A 14,509-nucleotide genomic window follows, 5' to 3' on the forward strand; every position below is an offset into this window, starting at 1 on the left:
CTACAGCTCATCTTGTACGTCAAACTCAGCCTGCATTTAATAAAAATGCAATAACTCCTTCAGTGAGCTGACAGAATGCAGACGCAAGTGAAACCACTCCAGGTTTAATCTTCACTTTTAAGGAAAATCACAAAGCCAAAGCAATTCCCCCAAATCCACAAGTCAAACAATAGCTCTTTATATAGAGCACATCCAAGAATATGGAATTGACTTCAACAATCAGCATCAAACAACAGCTAGACACCGAAATTGCTTTTCGAGACTATGTAGATATCTTGACCTTTATAATTAGAAGTCTAGAACCTAAAAGACCATACCAAGTGTACCTCAGGAAGAAAAAAGTCACCTTGTTATTTATGCCTCCACAGTAAGACAACAGAAAAAAAGTGATCTGATTTTCCCATAAAAGAACTAACCAGATTTTTGCAAAGTCAACAGTAATCAACACAATCCTCAAGCACTTTGGCAGAGAACAGTCTAGAAACAAGTGGACATACTTCATGGGTCCAATTGCCAAAAAAAAAGAGCAACAACAACAACAAAAAAAAACCCAGCAGATTCACTGATTTAGCCTTTTCATGTCCCGCTGCTAACAAAGAAAAATAATGGCAGATGTTACGCAGAAAACAGAAGATGCAAGACACACACCTACAAAGAACAATCAATTATCGGCAGTCCTTAACTTGTGGAAGTATCTGGAGGCTTCAGTAAGAATTAGCAACTCCACTCCACATTAACACATCTTACATGAAAAAGGAGTCCCACTCACATTCAGCTTTCATGGTGGCAGAAGAAATAGCGTGCAAAAGGTGAGACTGGCAGCTTCAGAAAGAGGCCATTCAGCATAAAAAACCATAACCTCCTGTCTCCTAGAGTATTTTAGTGCAGAAAATCCCTAGATAACTCCTTCAAATAACAGCTACAAAGTAACCTACAGTAGGTTAGAGAAGATGTATTAGTTTGTCTGTCTGCTGCTGTGAATATATAGAGGGCATCCATCTGCATCTGGCCTTCTGCTACTTCTGCAATGAGATGACTCTCCCAAACTTTGTTACATTTTCAGTGAGACTCTAGAAATCCCATCAGCGAAAAGAAGTAGAGAGAGAATATGTCCAGTTAACAAAAGTACCTTCACATTTCTATCACTTTCCACTTGAGGTTTAGGATGTACACGTTGCCTACAAGCTAAACACTTGTTCAGGGATGGACTGGGGATTCAATGATTTGAGGCGCAAGTAAGAGAAAGCATAAGACACTGATTACAAAGCCCTTTCCTTACCAACAGAATATTTACATTTCTCACTGCATACAAGCGACAGAATTCAGCACGGGTGGTTTTTTTCCTTTAATTCAAACCTAAGGCTGCCTGTTTATTTCCGCTTTCAATACGTCATTTAGCAAGCTTCAAACTTTGTGAAAACCAGAAAATGAAGAGCCAAGATCATCTCCCCGGATTTTTAACCATGCCCTCTCAGAGATTGCCAACACTAGAAAGGAAATTATTCACAATTCTCCCACAGGTGGACTCAGTGATTTGTTCAGAGATGCTGAAGGATGGGTCAAACTGCGATTGGCAATAAGAGGCCATCTGTGAGGGCCTCAGAATTTACTGATTTGTTTCTAAATCAAGAATTTCAAAGTTATTTACACCTTTTCTTACAAAAGCTGATCTTTTCCCCTCTGTCCTTGATTTTATCCCTTATGAAAGTGGTCTGGGATCAGTATCAAAAAGGGAAGAAAAACAAAACAAAACAAAAAAAAACAACCACCAAAGCCTAGCATGAACCCAAGACTTTTAGGTATCAAAAGACTAAATTACAAAGCATAGCACAGTAGTCACCAGGCCAATTACCAGAGAGGCTTTAATATATAAGGAGGAAGGAAAAGAATGAAATGGAAAAATAACAGAATTTCAACTTGTACCAACCTACTTTTTTTCCCCCCATTTAGAAAAAAAGCAAACTACTTCCCTCACTTGAGAGTTAGAACTATGTAAGGTATCTTTGCAGATATTTTCAGGCATAATCCCAAAACACTTTTTGTTGAAGAGCCTATGTGCATAGAGGAAAAAAATCTATAATGGAACTAATGATCATTGAGGATAAACTGTCCATGTTCCCAAAGACCAACAGAAAAAGGAACCTGAAAACTTCATCAGTTTTAGTGTCAGCATTCAGGGAGAACATCAAATCATCAAAACTAGCAGTTACAAAGCAGAAAGTCAGAGTTCTTTCTTTTGCTCTTCATGAAGTACAGCCAGGGCTGTCAATCCTGCTTAAACAGAAAGCGAGGGGAATAACCTGAGTGCTGATGTAATTGCTGCCACTTTCTTGCACCACTAAGGGAAACTATACAGAGATGTCACGTCTCACCCTTAAGGAGATTCCTAAAAAGGAGAATTTCCAGCTTCAATCCCCAGCTAACTTTCTGGTAATCCTTTTGTACTTGCATGCAGAGTGACCAAGCATGAAAAGACGCTCACAAACACACGCTTATTTCTTCTTCAGCAGCCTCAAGTGCTAGCAGTCATAAATAGCTGTCATCACTGGCCATCCAAAATGCACATCCATGAGAGAGAGAAACAGCTGTACAGCTACCAATAGCCATGTTTCCAATCACGACACAGGCAAGTTGCTAACTGCAGGCTTTACGTGCAGTTCATGTCACTGCAATGTCACACCCAACACCTTGAGGAGTCTTACCTGCTTCACTGGGGTGAGAGGTGACAGAGGTCGAGAACTGACTTGACTTGCAATGATACAAAACCACTCTGACAACAAGGGAAAGCTCAGGCTGCACCACTTGCACTTAAGTACTGTTGCAAAGAGGAGGAAAACTGGTAACAGTGGCAGTTTCTGCTTGAGACTTGGCACTGCTGCAACACTATCGCTCATGCTTGGAAGTGCAAGACAAGAATTAATGCTGTATGTCTTGTTTCTTTTCCCATCTCTTAAAACATTTGCTCACTGTTGGAAAGAATATGGGGACAGTGAAATTCAGAGCTGAAGCGCACTCCTCATGTGGCTACCTGTGATTTTTGGCTTCTTTTATAGAAAAATCTCTCTTGTTAGACACTGCAAAATGCATAAAATCAGGAGTTTCTTCCAGAAATTCCTGCAGGCACCTTCCCTAAATTCTTTCTTGGATCACAGCCTATTTTTCCCTCCTCGTTTCTTCACTTACCTCCTTATTTTATTTCACTCTCCTACATCAATAGCTAGAATTTCAGCAATCTCTGTAAATATACACACACTATGACTGTCAGAGTACCTTGTGAAGAAAAAATACACATATGTATCACCTGCATTACTACGTTCATGTGACTGCTCCTTGTCCAGTTCTTTAGAATACAAACTGGGAAGAAATGAAGGATCAAACAATCACCGTAGGACAGTAACATAAATGCACATCATTTTTACTTTTTTTTTTTTTTAAATGGACTCACACTTGTAGAATTCAACAACAAACAGACTCTTTTTCCAAGTAGATGTGGAACAAATCAGAGAAAAATAGCTACTTCGCTTATATGGCTTGCAGCAGAGGCCTTCCTTATCCTAAAGCTTTTTGCAGGTAGCGGTGCCTATTCAGCTATGCTTAAACATTTTCCAGCGAAGAAAATATATATATAGATAGATAGATAGATACATTTTGGTATTTGTGAGAATCAGCCACAAAGCACAGCTTTCCCATACATCAGCTGTTCTCCAGGTAAATCCAGTTGAATATTTTGCATTTACCCAGGGCTCGCATACATCTGAGAGTCTTCACCACATCCACTGTGCACAGCTAAGCATAGTAGCATGCAATTAGCTCAGGATTTATCAGAATAGGCTAAAAGACAGAAGACAACCATAACTATGTTAGCTGGCACTTCTTGTAGCTTCCCAGCTATGTTCCTAAAGCAGGGCAGCTAACCTCCTCAGCTCTAACTGAATGGTACAAGAAAAGTAACTGGTGTAGGGTGCTCTTATCTGGGAAAGCTGAATGTGATTTATACAGCTTAGACATGGTAATCAATAAACAAAGCTGTGATCAGAGGGTGGCAACTGAGCTTTGGCTAATCATAGTGGGGCATCTTCTATCTGACAGATCAAATCCTGAACAGGAGTCTCAGCAAGGGGCTGGATGCCAGCAGTTTCTCAGCAGTACGTGGAACAGTTTAGTGGAACGGTTGCTACTGAGAAAGAAATCTGAGTGACACATTCAGCATTGAGCTGGATGTTGCAGGTATGATCACCTGGAGGTGGGATTCAAAACATACTTAGCAGCAGCCAGTTCAGGTGATCAAATGAGCTGCTGCTACTTTCTGGTACCAGATCCCTGGGAAAGGGCGGCCAGTGGGATGTAGGCATAGAACAAAGCACGCACTGTGAACTGCTGCACACACCACAAGTCTAAAAGGCATAACAGCATGCCATAGACATGCATTACAGCACTCAGCAAAAAAAGAGAGGATTAAATGCAATTTCTTCTGACATACACATATGTATATACCCCTTTCTTCCAAGTGTTGGCCACCTGCATCAAAGTTCTTTGGATACAAACTCTGACTACCACAGTTGTGCTCCATCATCATGATTTTCCTGAAGGTTGTCTGCTTCCTCTAGGAACAATCAACTGATCAACTAAAACACAATACTTCTCCCACAAAATCTTTCCTCATGTACTTCTTTAGATCACCAAATCTAGCAAAACACAATCACTAAGGTGTTAGTAATAAGCACTATCACTAAGATAAAGATTCTAAAGGCATTATGCACCTCGCTTATTTATACACTTGGAAAAAAGCCAGCACCTGAAAGGCAATAACAAATATATGACCATTTTCTTCTGTTTGTGCAGTCATATCTTCTCTGAAGAAAAGAGAAAAAGCAAATTTTCAAAGGAATGTAAAAAATCAGAGCTATGTGGAGGTGAACACACTTATCATAAATGAAAAGCACCAGTCATTTTGTCATTTTGAATAAAATACTTCCATGCATTCTCTCAAATACTACTGTTCTACCATCCTTACAGAGGCTGGTATTTAAACTTTCCCTGAATTCCCTGGTGCCTCACAAAGATCCATCAAATGTAGCTTCTAGTCCTGCTTCACAGTTCAGCATTAACTCACGCACGTTCAACTCCTTGTAAACACTGTTTTTTCCTGAAAGCACTAATTTGCATCAACGATGCATCACTGTGCTGCTCAAGCACCATGGACTGGCACAGCACCAGCCTGTTCTGCAGAATGCCACAGGCATATCCCTGCTAAGGATTCAGCATCTGTATTTGAAAGCTATGGGTATCATTAGTTTGCATCACGCTGAGCAACTGAACTTGGAAATTAACAGCCAAACACTGGATGAAGCGTTTTTTGAGAGTTAGATATGTGTAAAAATGACAACGAATGAGCAGACAAGCAACATCAAGAAGGTGGATAAAGAATGCAGGAGGATTTATAAACACTGCCTACCTTTCCCTCCAACACAGATAACGACGCACTGTCAAGATTTTCTATTAAACCTTTACAGCACTAAGATCTCAATGTGCTGGAAATAACCCAATGCAATGCATTGGAAAATTGTTAAGCCATAATCATTTTAGCTAAGAACATCATATTTATGACAGCTTCACCATGTTCATTACAACTTTGGCAAAAATGGAAAGCTTTTTACTCCCCATTTAACAGCTATTTTTGTCAAGGCCAGCACTGCTATACCAGAGTACTAGAAACTCTGGCTGCATTTTAATCAGAACCAGTGACTCCTTCATTTTAAGCTGGAGAATAGAGTTGAGACCTAGTTTGCCTGTCTGCTGTTGTGAATGTATAGAGGGCATCCATCTGCATCTGGAAAAATGCAATTCTACACGTGGCCTTTGCAACACACATTTTCTCCCAAGGCTACAGATTATCCAAGCAGGTAAAGGAATCCAGGAAAGCCGAGAGAGAGAAAATTCTCCAATCCCTGACTAATTTCTAATTAAAGAAATTTAATTTTTACCAAATTAGAGCATGCATAGCTCTTCTCACACAAACACAACAATGAGAAACGTTTGGCTAGCACTCTTTTTTCCAGCCACTCACTTCCCCAAAGCAGCAACTGTGACTGATGCCACTCCACTCTGACTGCAGGCTTCTCTTCCCCAGAGCTACACTCTACTATAGTGACTAAAGCATCAGGCTGAGATTTGGATGATTACGATTCAAATCTTGCCTCTTACACAGCCACTCCTCTAATTTTGGGTGAATCATTTAACTGGTACTCTTCTCTGTTTCCAAACTACTCTGTCGATTCCATATTACCCTATCTACTTTCTGTCGTACTGTACAAATAGGGTTGGATAGCTGGGATACCAGAAATAATCTTGCCCAGCATATAGTTCTGTGGAATCTAATTTCACTGAGCACAAAGAGTAATCAACGTTTTTGAAGCTGCCTGTGCTTTTGTAGTCTTCTACTGATGCTCATTCCTGTCACCTGCAAAGGTGATCATCAGAAATGGATGGCAGCAAGCTTTAGCATTATCACTGCTCATGTTCATATCCTCACCAAATCTATATTAAATCTTCCTGTAGGAGGAAGCTGTGGACCTTTCTGCCAAGATGAAGGAGGAACTCATTTCTGTAGTACGAGAATATACGTTACAACTACAATTCTTAAATCACAAGCATGACATGCAACTGATGAGAGGATGGTAACATGAACATTTGAAAAGCACACTGATAATACCCTGACTCGAGTTGCAAGAAGATCATGACTGGCAAGGGTAGTTACCACTTGCCCAACAAGCAGCATCTGCAGAACATTACAAACTGTGGATCGCTTCTACCCCTATGCAAGGGAAGAGGGAAACAGAGGGAAACTGCTAGCTGCAGTCAAAGCTGGCAGCAGTTATCCTCTCCTAAAGTAGCTTAGCTAGTGGGGGTAGTGCCAACAGTCCCTAAGGTTACATTCTGTAAACAGAGTAAAAGGATGGGAACGCAACTGCAGTTCTATCCTTCCATTCCTTTCTTCTATCCTTTCTCAGCGGTGGAAGAGACAGAAAAATATCTGCTCCCTTCTTTTGCTCTTTCCTCATGTCCCTTCCTAATGTCTTTTATAACACCTTGATGTCTAACTGTGGGCCAACTAATATGGAGCTGTTACTTAAAGAGATATTTCACATTACAACTGTGCAATAAAGAGAAAACTGCCATAAGCAGAACAAAATAAAACTAAGAAAATGCAAACTCGATGACCACTGCCATATTTTGCCTATTTACCTTTTCTTATGGCAATTATAATGGCTCTTACCCATAGCAACATCTACAAGAGATATGCTTTCTTACCTCCCCCCCTCTTTCATCCTGAAAATCAGTGATCAGTGTGAGGCACAGCTTGATTCAAAAAGGAAACCTTCCATACCAAGATATGTCAAGGCATAGAAGAAAGGCAAGAAATCCCATTCACACCAACAGCGTAGTCACTTAGTGGTTGAATTACCCACAGAAGGAAAAGAGACTTCCTCCTGAACAATTCCCTCCAAGAGCTTTCAGACTGGCTACTTCTCATCCATGAAGTATAAACTTTTTGTCACAGGGACTTACACATTTTCTGAACATAAGACATTTAGAGATGCTCACACTTTACACTGCTTTACAAAAGGAGAGTCTGATTATCACAGTATAAGACAAGCAAAGGGATTATGGTTTTAAATGCATGCAGCAGGACTTGCTAAAGCTGATTCCTGAATGAAGCGGGTCACAGAACTTAGGATGCTGGCAGGATCCCCATAAGGAAATTCAACAGCATTATGGTAAATTCAACTGCCTCTTCTTCCACTCTTTATCTAAGGGTACAGCACCATGATCCCAAAACCCTGCTCCTTCATTATCTTTGCTGTGCTGTACATTAACACCTTAACTACATTGCCCCAGATAGGTCACAAAAAATGTTAAACTCACAAGGACACATTCTCCCCAGAGACAGACTGTAGACCACAGAACTAAATCAGTAGCTCGTGAAAATCTAGTTTACTTTGAGACATTAATTTTGCAAGTCAAGGGATCATTCACTTATCACGTTATGATTCCTTAGTTAGGCCCTTCAGTAGCTCTGGCCATGCTCCTGAGCTCTTTCTCTTCATGCCTTCTAAGATATCCTTTCCTGAATCCTTCCAGTTCTCCAAATGATCCTTCTGCGTGCCCTCTGCTGAACTCTCCTCATGCTCTGTGCCTTTCAACTTTCTTCTGTAGTCCTGCTGGGCTCTCCTTTTTGTTCCTTCTCTTTCTCTTCACGTTTCTTCTAAGCTGCAAATAATTTTCAGCTCTTCTCATGACACAAAATATCACACCTCCTGTTCGAATTGGAATCTCAGCTTCTCTTATACTTTAATGCATGCGTTCTGCAATTGCCAACAAACTCATTATGACTAAAGCAGATATCTTCTCAAGTCTCTCCTGCCCATTAGCTTCTTTCCTAGCTTTTCATAAATAATAACACCATCCTCCTGCTGTATCAGCCCCTACCCAGAATGTCGTTTTCATCTTGGAGCTTACTCTTTACCCTTCCATCTTGTACCTAAGTTGTACCTCAGCTTGGCAGACACTTTCCACACAGCATTGCTAATGGGCCAGTCGTACCACTGTATCTGCAGAGATAAAACTCTCTTGACAAATGCAATCTTGTTTTCCAGCTATTTATCCAAAATGCCACTTTAAAGGCCATTTCCCTACACTATCTCTTCAGTAACATTATTTCTCTCTGTGTTAGCCCCTGTTCATTCTATTCTCTCTTTCCCATCAATAACAAGTTATATATGATTGCTACATTATCCACAGTGTAACCACAACTCTCTCTCAACTCTTCTTCATCATCAGAAGATCAATTTTTTTTCTGTCATAGCCCCAGGGATTCTACCAGCTCTAGTTCATAGTTTGAAAATATTTTCTAACCTTTGTGTGGCTTCTACCTCCACTGAAGTCTGAGGAATGTGGAAGCCAAGATTTTGTCTTATGAGTAATTTCTGAAATCATTCAAACTATTCAAGTGTATGAAGTTGAGCACAATGCTCAACTTCAGAAATGGCTTGCTGGTATCACTATGTAAGCACAACCACCTTGGCACGACTCAAGCAGATAATATTCGTATTACCAAAGCAGCCTATAGCAATCACATTATCTTAGTATGATTTATACCAGTTCATAGGACTAAAAATAGTAATAATAATAAAGACCACTCTTAGCAAAAGCATTTATGGCAGTAGAAACGCAATGTGTTAAGGCTGCTACCCATATATAAAGGTTCTAATAAATAAACAAAAAAATCCCAACAAAGCCCACTCACAATCCAAGCAACTTTGCTAACATAAACTGGGTGGGTTTGACTGAGTTTCTTTTCAAAGCAGATTTGAGGTTACACTGGTGCCCCATTGCTTTCTACCTGTAATTTCCTACCCATACTGCCATCTGAATAGCATCTCTCAAAGCAGAGTCTGGGCTTCGTTAATTGAGTCACAATTAAAAAAATTAAGTGTCAAGGTTGGTGTCTCCAGTAACTTCCCTGTGGTCCTCCCAGCGAGGCCTTAGATCTATACAGCACACAGAAGGGTACTCAGTAATAAATAAAATTCATAACTGAATACCTTAAAAAGATGAGAGTAAAGCTGTCTGGAACAGCATTTATAGATTTCCACCTGGTTAAAAGCCACTGCTGACACTTATGGTTAAGGCATGAGACAACTCATCCTGGTTTTGGTTTGCTCCTATTTATTAGCTAGTTTCCCTTCCGAAAACTTTCAGTGCCTCACAGTAGAAACTTTGTAATAATATACCTATAGGCGACGTATGTGAATATTTACCCTGTCTCACATATACACATTGAAGTACCACAAATCATATTAATACCATTAATTTTAAGTGATGACGCAAAAATCCTTCACAACACAGTATTAAGCCAGGATACACAAACTTCATTGTACAGAGACATTCTCAGCCAGATGACAATGGCTATCTCACTATGTCTGATCCATGTTTGTTTGTTTTCCCTCCCTTCTGAAAACACAGTTCATGAATGCTCAAGCCTTCCCTATAAATTAATTTGAAGTATTTACAGATTCCTAGTTAAGGCAGACATACTTTGGTAAAATTGAAGATTTAGTGTAACTCGCAGCTGCTACTAAATGGAAAGCATCTATTTTCAGATGCTGGACTTCCTTTGCAAATGTTTTCAAGGAGATACCCTTCCATCACCCTGGCACACCACAACAGAGATAGTTCTGATAACTGTGTTATCTCAAACACGCAATAATGAGGAAAACAAAATGTCCAAACCAAGACACAAGTAGAAAAGAATATATTACCGAGGGGAATGGAGGATACTCACCTCTGCTTCTGCTGCCTGCCTGCTGCCTTCCAATAGATTCTATTGAAGCCTCTGTAAAAAGAGAAAAAGATGGAAAAGTAAGCAACTTAAAAACACCATAAAAAAAAAAAAAAAAAAAAAAAAGCTAAATAAAAGAATGTCAGACACATGTGCATATCTGTCTAAGATTTGTCCACCTGGATGACAGCACTGATGTGAAAAATACTTGGAAAAAATATGACAGTTTGGAACCAAACCCTAGTCTGAATTTGTATACTGAATACTGCATTTCCAGTTCTGTACATCTTCTGCTGTGTCCTACAGCCACACACAAAACACAAATCTCACGAGGGGGTGGGGACTTAATACTTAAATGCCTGTGGCAGAGGGTGTAAGACACCCAAAAGACATTGCTTTCTACAAATTGCTTTTATTTTAGAGGTTTATTTAAATAGGCCACATCTCTGACTTTAAAGTCTCTTTGGCAAAAGTCTTTCACCCTTCATGCACTGAACCATGGAAATCTCAACTCAAGAAGATAAGTAAGAAAAGATGACACAGTTTGCTTTAAAAAAAAGAAAAAAGAAAAAAGCACGTTTTTGCCATATAATAAATAACTACTTAAAATAAAAGCCCACCCATGCTAAGGAATACCTCGGTGAAGGGAAACTGCATTGAAGTGCTGCTTTTCCCACTCAAAGGTTTTCAGACCGCACTGCCACGCTTACACGTGTTGGAGGCATACATTTAGGAAAGCTTCCTCCTTTTTAAGAAAACACAGTGACTGGAAACTAAAACTAAATGCAAGAGGTAGGTTGGCTGTGCTGGGAGCAGGATTCCCTGCAGGAGGGCAAAGGGAACACTGCGGAGAGCTGTGGGAACAGACTGGAGGCAAAGGGCCACAAAGGAAGATCTGTGTTTCTCATGGGCTTGGGACAGAAGGTTGCACTGGAGGTCAGAAAATCGGAGCAGCCCAGTACAGGTCAGGGCCCACACAGGAGGGCCAACAGCAAGCTCTGATAGGATAAAGCTATATACCATTCTCCCTGAGGTGTTGGAGACCCATCTCTGCCCCAGCAGCTCGGAAGCTTGAACTCCCCTGTGTATTGCAAAGCTCAAAGTACCGCCCACATGCCCAGCTCAGGGCCATGCCTCAATTTGGACATTTAGCATTTGGGGGCCGCCTGCTCCCAGGCTCCTGGCCCCTTCAGAGGCCTCCAGCCTCAGCACCACCTGCCAGGGTCAGGCTGCACTTCTGCAGCAGCTGCTTTCAGTCGTCCTACCAAAGCAAGCCTTTGAGCACACTGCCCATCCCACCTTACCAACCTCCACCCTCAGCTCCACCATACCCACAGCCATCACTGGACCTGAATACCTGGTCATAAAAGCAGGCCAGAGGCTGCTCAGGGGTAGACTGGTGTCTGAGTGGCCAGGCATGAGAAGCAAGAGAGGTTAGAAGCACCACAGTTGGCAGCATCAGCAACACAAACCTTCCCTGCTTGTCTGCCTTTGGTAAAGGATATTTTAACCTTGGGAAGCATAACCTCTCAGTCAGTCAGACATGGCTGTCATACTGCTGTCCAATGCATAGTAAAGTAGAATGAAGAGCTTTTGCTGTTATTTTCAATCTGTTCTAATTAGCAGACTATACATTCCTCTGCTTTATATCTGCTTCATTCAAAGTAGACAGGTCAAACATACAGTTGACTGACCACATCTAGCAAAAACCTTTTTTTTTTTTTTTAATTACTCACTATAGCTATTTTGCATGCCAATATCACTAAGAGACCTGATGTTGTGCATCCCTGCTTGTATATAAATAATATCCATTTCCCCTCAGAAGTTGGCTCAGTGTACCCAGAGCAAGTGCTGTCAAATCAAATCATCTACCTCATCTATGACAAACTACCCTATTGCTGTCTGTACTCAGCCTTCTGCCCCATCAACCTTTAAATACTCTTTTACATTTAAGCATTCTTATTTTAAGAGGATAAACACAACGATGGAACTAACGCAAGCACATGCATGAACATACTCAGTAAAGACTGAAGTGGAATCCACCTGTCAATTTTGGTGAGAGTGAATGTAAGCATGTTGCATTTTGAAGAGACACTGATTTTTCAAATTGTTTATATAATTGTTTATACAATGCAATTTGTTTATTCTTGTTTATTCTCATTCATAAACAAGAAAGACATACTATCATAACGGTTGCAAGCTTTTATACCTGAAAATGCTTTTTTGCCCATATGAACTACATTTTCTAGTAATTATACTGGCACTATAAAGGTTTGACGTAAGCAGAGAATATTCTTTTTATTCTTAACTTCTTAAATATAACATTTGTTTAAAAATCACCATCAGCAAAAAGATTTTACATACAAATTAATAGAACAAATTTCACAGCTAAAAAACAGCAACTTTCTTTGCACTGAACAAGTAGAGACTAAATACAAGCATCCTGTTTTACCTACCACAAATTATACAAATCTAACATTCATAGATTCTGGTATGTAATACAGATCTCTTCCTGTCTGACTGCTATCCAGACTCTGTCCTGTTTGGCACTTGCAGTCTGGAAGATGCCAAAGAATGCATGGTAGTGGCATCCTGGAGAAGTCATTGTGCTTTCAGGTTCTGCTGAACTTCACCAAGTTAAGCACAGTTAGCTAACAGATTCCCAGCTCCATACTGTTGCTCTCATCTCCACCTCTGAATAAGTAAATCAAGCCTTCCTTCGCTTGTCAGGGTAAACAGGCTTCTTGCTCTGTAACTCATATGGAGAAGGGGCCAATCAGCAGGAAAAACACTAATCACAGAATTGTAGGAATTGGAAGAGACCTGTGAAGATCACCCCCTTGCTAAAATACGTTCCCTACAGTAGGTTGCACGAGAAAGCATCCACATTCTTCTTGAATATCTCCAGAGAAGGAGACTGCACAACCTCTCTGGGCAGCCTGCTCCAGTGCTCTGTCACCTTCACAGTAAAGAATTTCTCTCTCGTGTTCAGATAGAACTTCCTGTGTTCCAGCTTCTACCCATTGCTCTTTGTCCTGTCACAGGGCACTGCTAAAAAGAACCTGGCCTCATCTACTTGACTCCTGCCCATCAGATATTTAGGAGCATTGATAAGATCCTCCCCTCCCCCAGAGTCTTGTCTTCTCCAGCCTCAACAGTCCGAAGCCTCTCAGTATTTCTTCATACAGAAGATGCTCCAGGCAGGCCCTAATCATCTTTACAGCTACTTGCTGGACTGTCTCCAGAAGTTCCCTGTCTTTCTTGAAATTAGGAGCCCAGAACTGGACTAAAACCAGCATTCTTAAAAAACTCTCCACTCCTTAAATTCCACAATTGAAGTCACTGATAAAGCTGAGGAAGACAGTCAGACATTTGTATGACATAAAGTTTGGTATATAATTAACAGAGCAAGAGAAAGCATTCAAAACCAAATGTATTCAAATCAGCTCAGCCACTTCCAGCAAGAGGTATGCAGAGCAAACTCTGACCTTCCTTTCAGTCAAGATGATTCAGGTTCCCAACATTTCTAGAAGTGCAAATTTCTCTTGACAGCCATAAATTCATCTGAAAAGTGACAGAAATTGAAGAAATGTAATCTGTCACTCAACAGTGTTTTATTTTATGTGATAATGTGTTGATATATATATATATATATATATATATATATATATATATATATATATACGCACAGTAATGAAAAGCATATTTTGACATTTAAAGTCATCCCATTTAGCTGTGCCACAAAACCCAAGCTGTCAGGAGACATGGGGGGAGTGTAGCAAAGTTTTTAGTTTACAGCAATTTCTAATTAAGAAATGAACCTTAATTTTTACCAAATTAGAGCATGCATAGCTCTTCTCACACAAACACAACAATGAGAAACGTTTGGCTAGCACTCCTTTTTCCAGCCACTCACTTCCCCAAAGCAGCAACTGTGACCGATGCCACTCCACTCTGACTGCAGGCTTCTCTTCCCCAGAGCTACACTCTACTATAGTGACTAAAGCATCAGGCTGAGATTTGGATGATTACGATTCAAATCTTGCCTCTTACACAGCCACTCCTCTAATTTTGGGTGAATCATTTAACTGGTACTCTCCGCTGCTTTGAAACTAGTCTGTAGACTCAATATTACTCTATTTACGTTATGTTGTGCTTTACAAAGCG

The 14,509-nt window shown here is 40.4% G+C and overlaps 1 protein-coding gene across 4 annotated transcripts in view; it reads right to left on the reverse strand.

The window, feature by feature from the left end:
- TSPAN4 (tetraspanin 4) overlaps window positions 1-14,509 on the reverse strand; it is a 393,745-nt gene that overhangs the window by 220,874 nt on the left and 158,362 nt on the right. For all 4 annotated transcript variants that reach the window (XM_052692762.1, XM_052692767.1, XM_052692761.1 and 1 more), the window contains one exon: window positions 10,346-10,396. The gene's annotated coding sequence lies outside the window, so the exon portion shown is untranslated. The remainder of the gene's footprint in view (window positions 1-10,345; window positions 10,397-14,509) is intronic.

Source organism: Tympanuchus pallidicinctus, unplaced genomic scaffold (assembly GCF_026119805.1).
Source record: "Tympanuchus pallidicinctus isolate F22 unplaced genomic scaffold, pur_lepc_1.0 scaffold3, whole genome shotgun sequence".
In the NCBI taxonomy this organism is placed as follows: domain Eukaryota; kingdom Metazoa; phylum Chordata; class Aves; order Galliformes; family Phasianidae; genus Tympanuchus; species Tympanuchus pallidicinctus.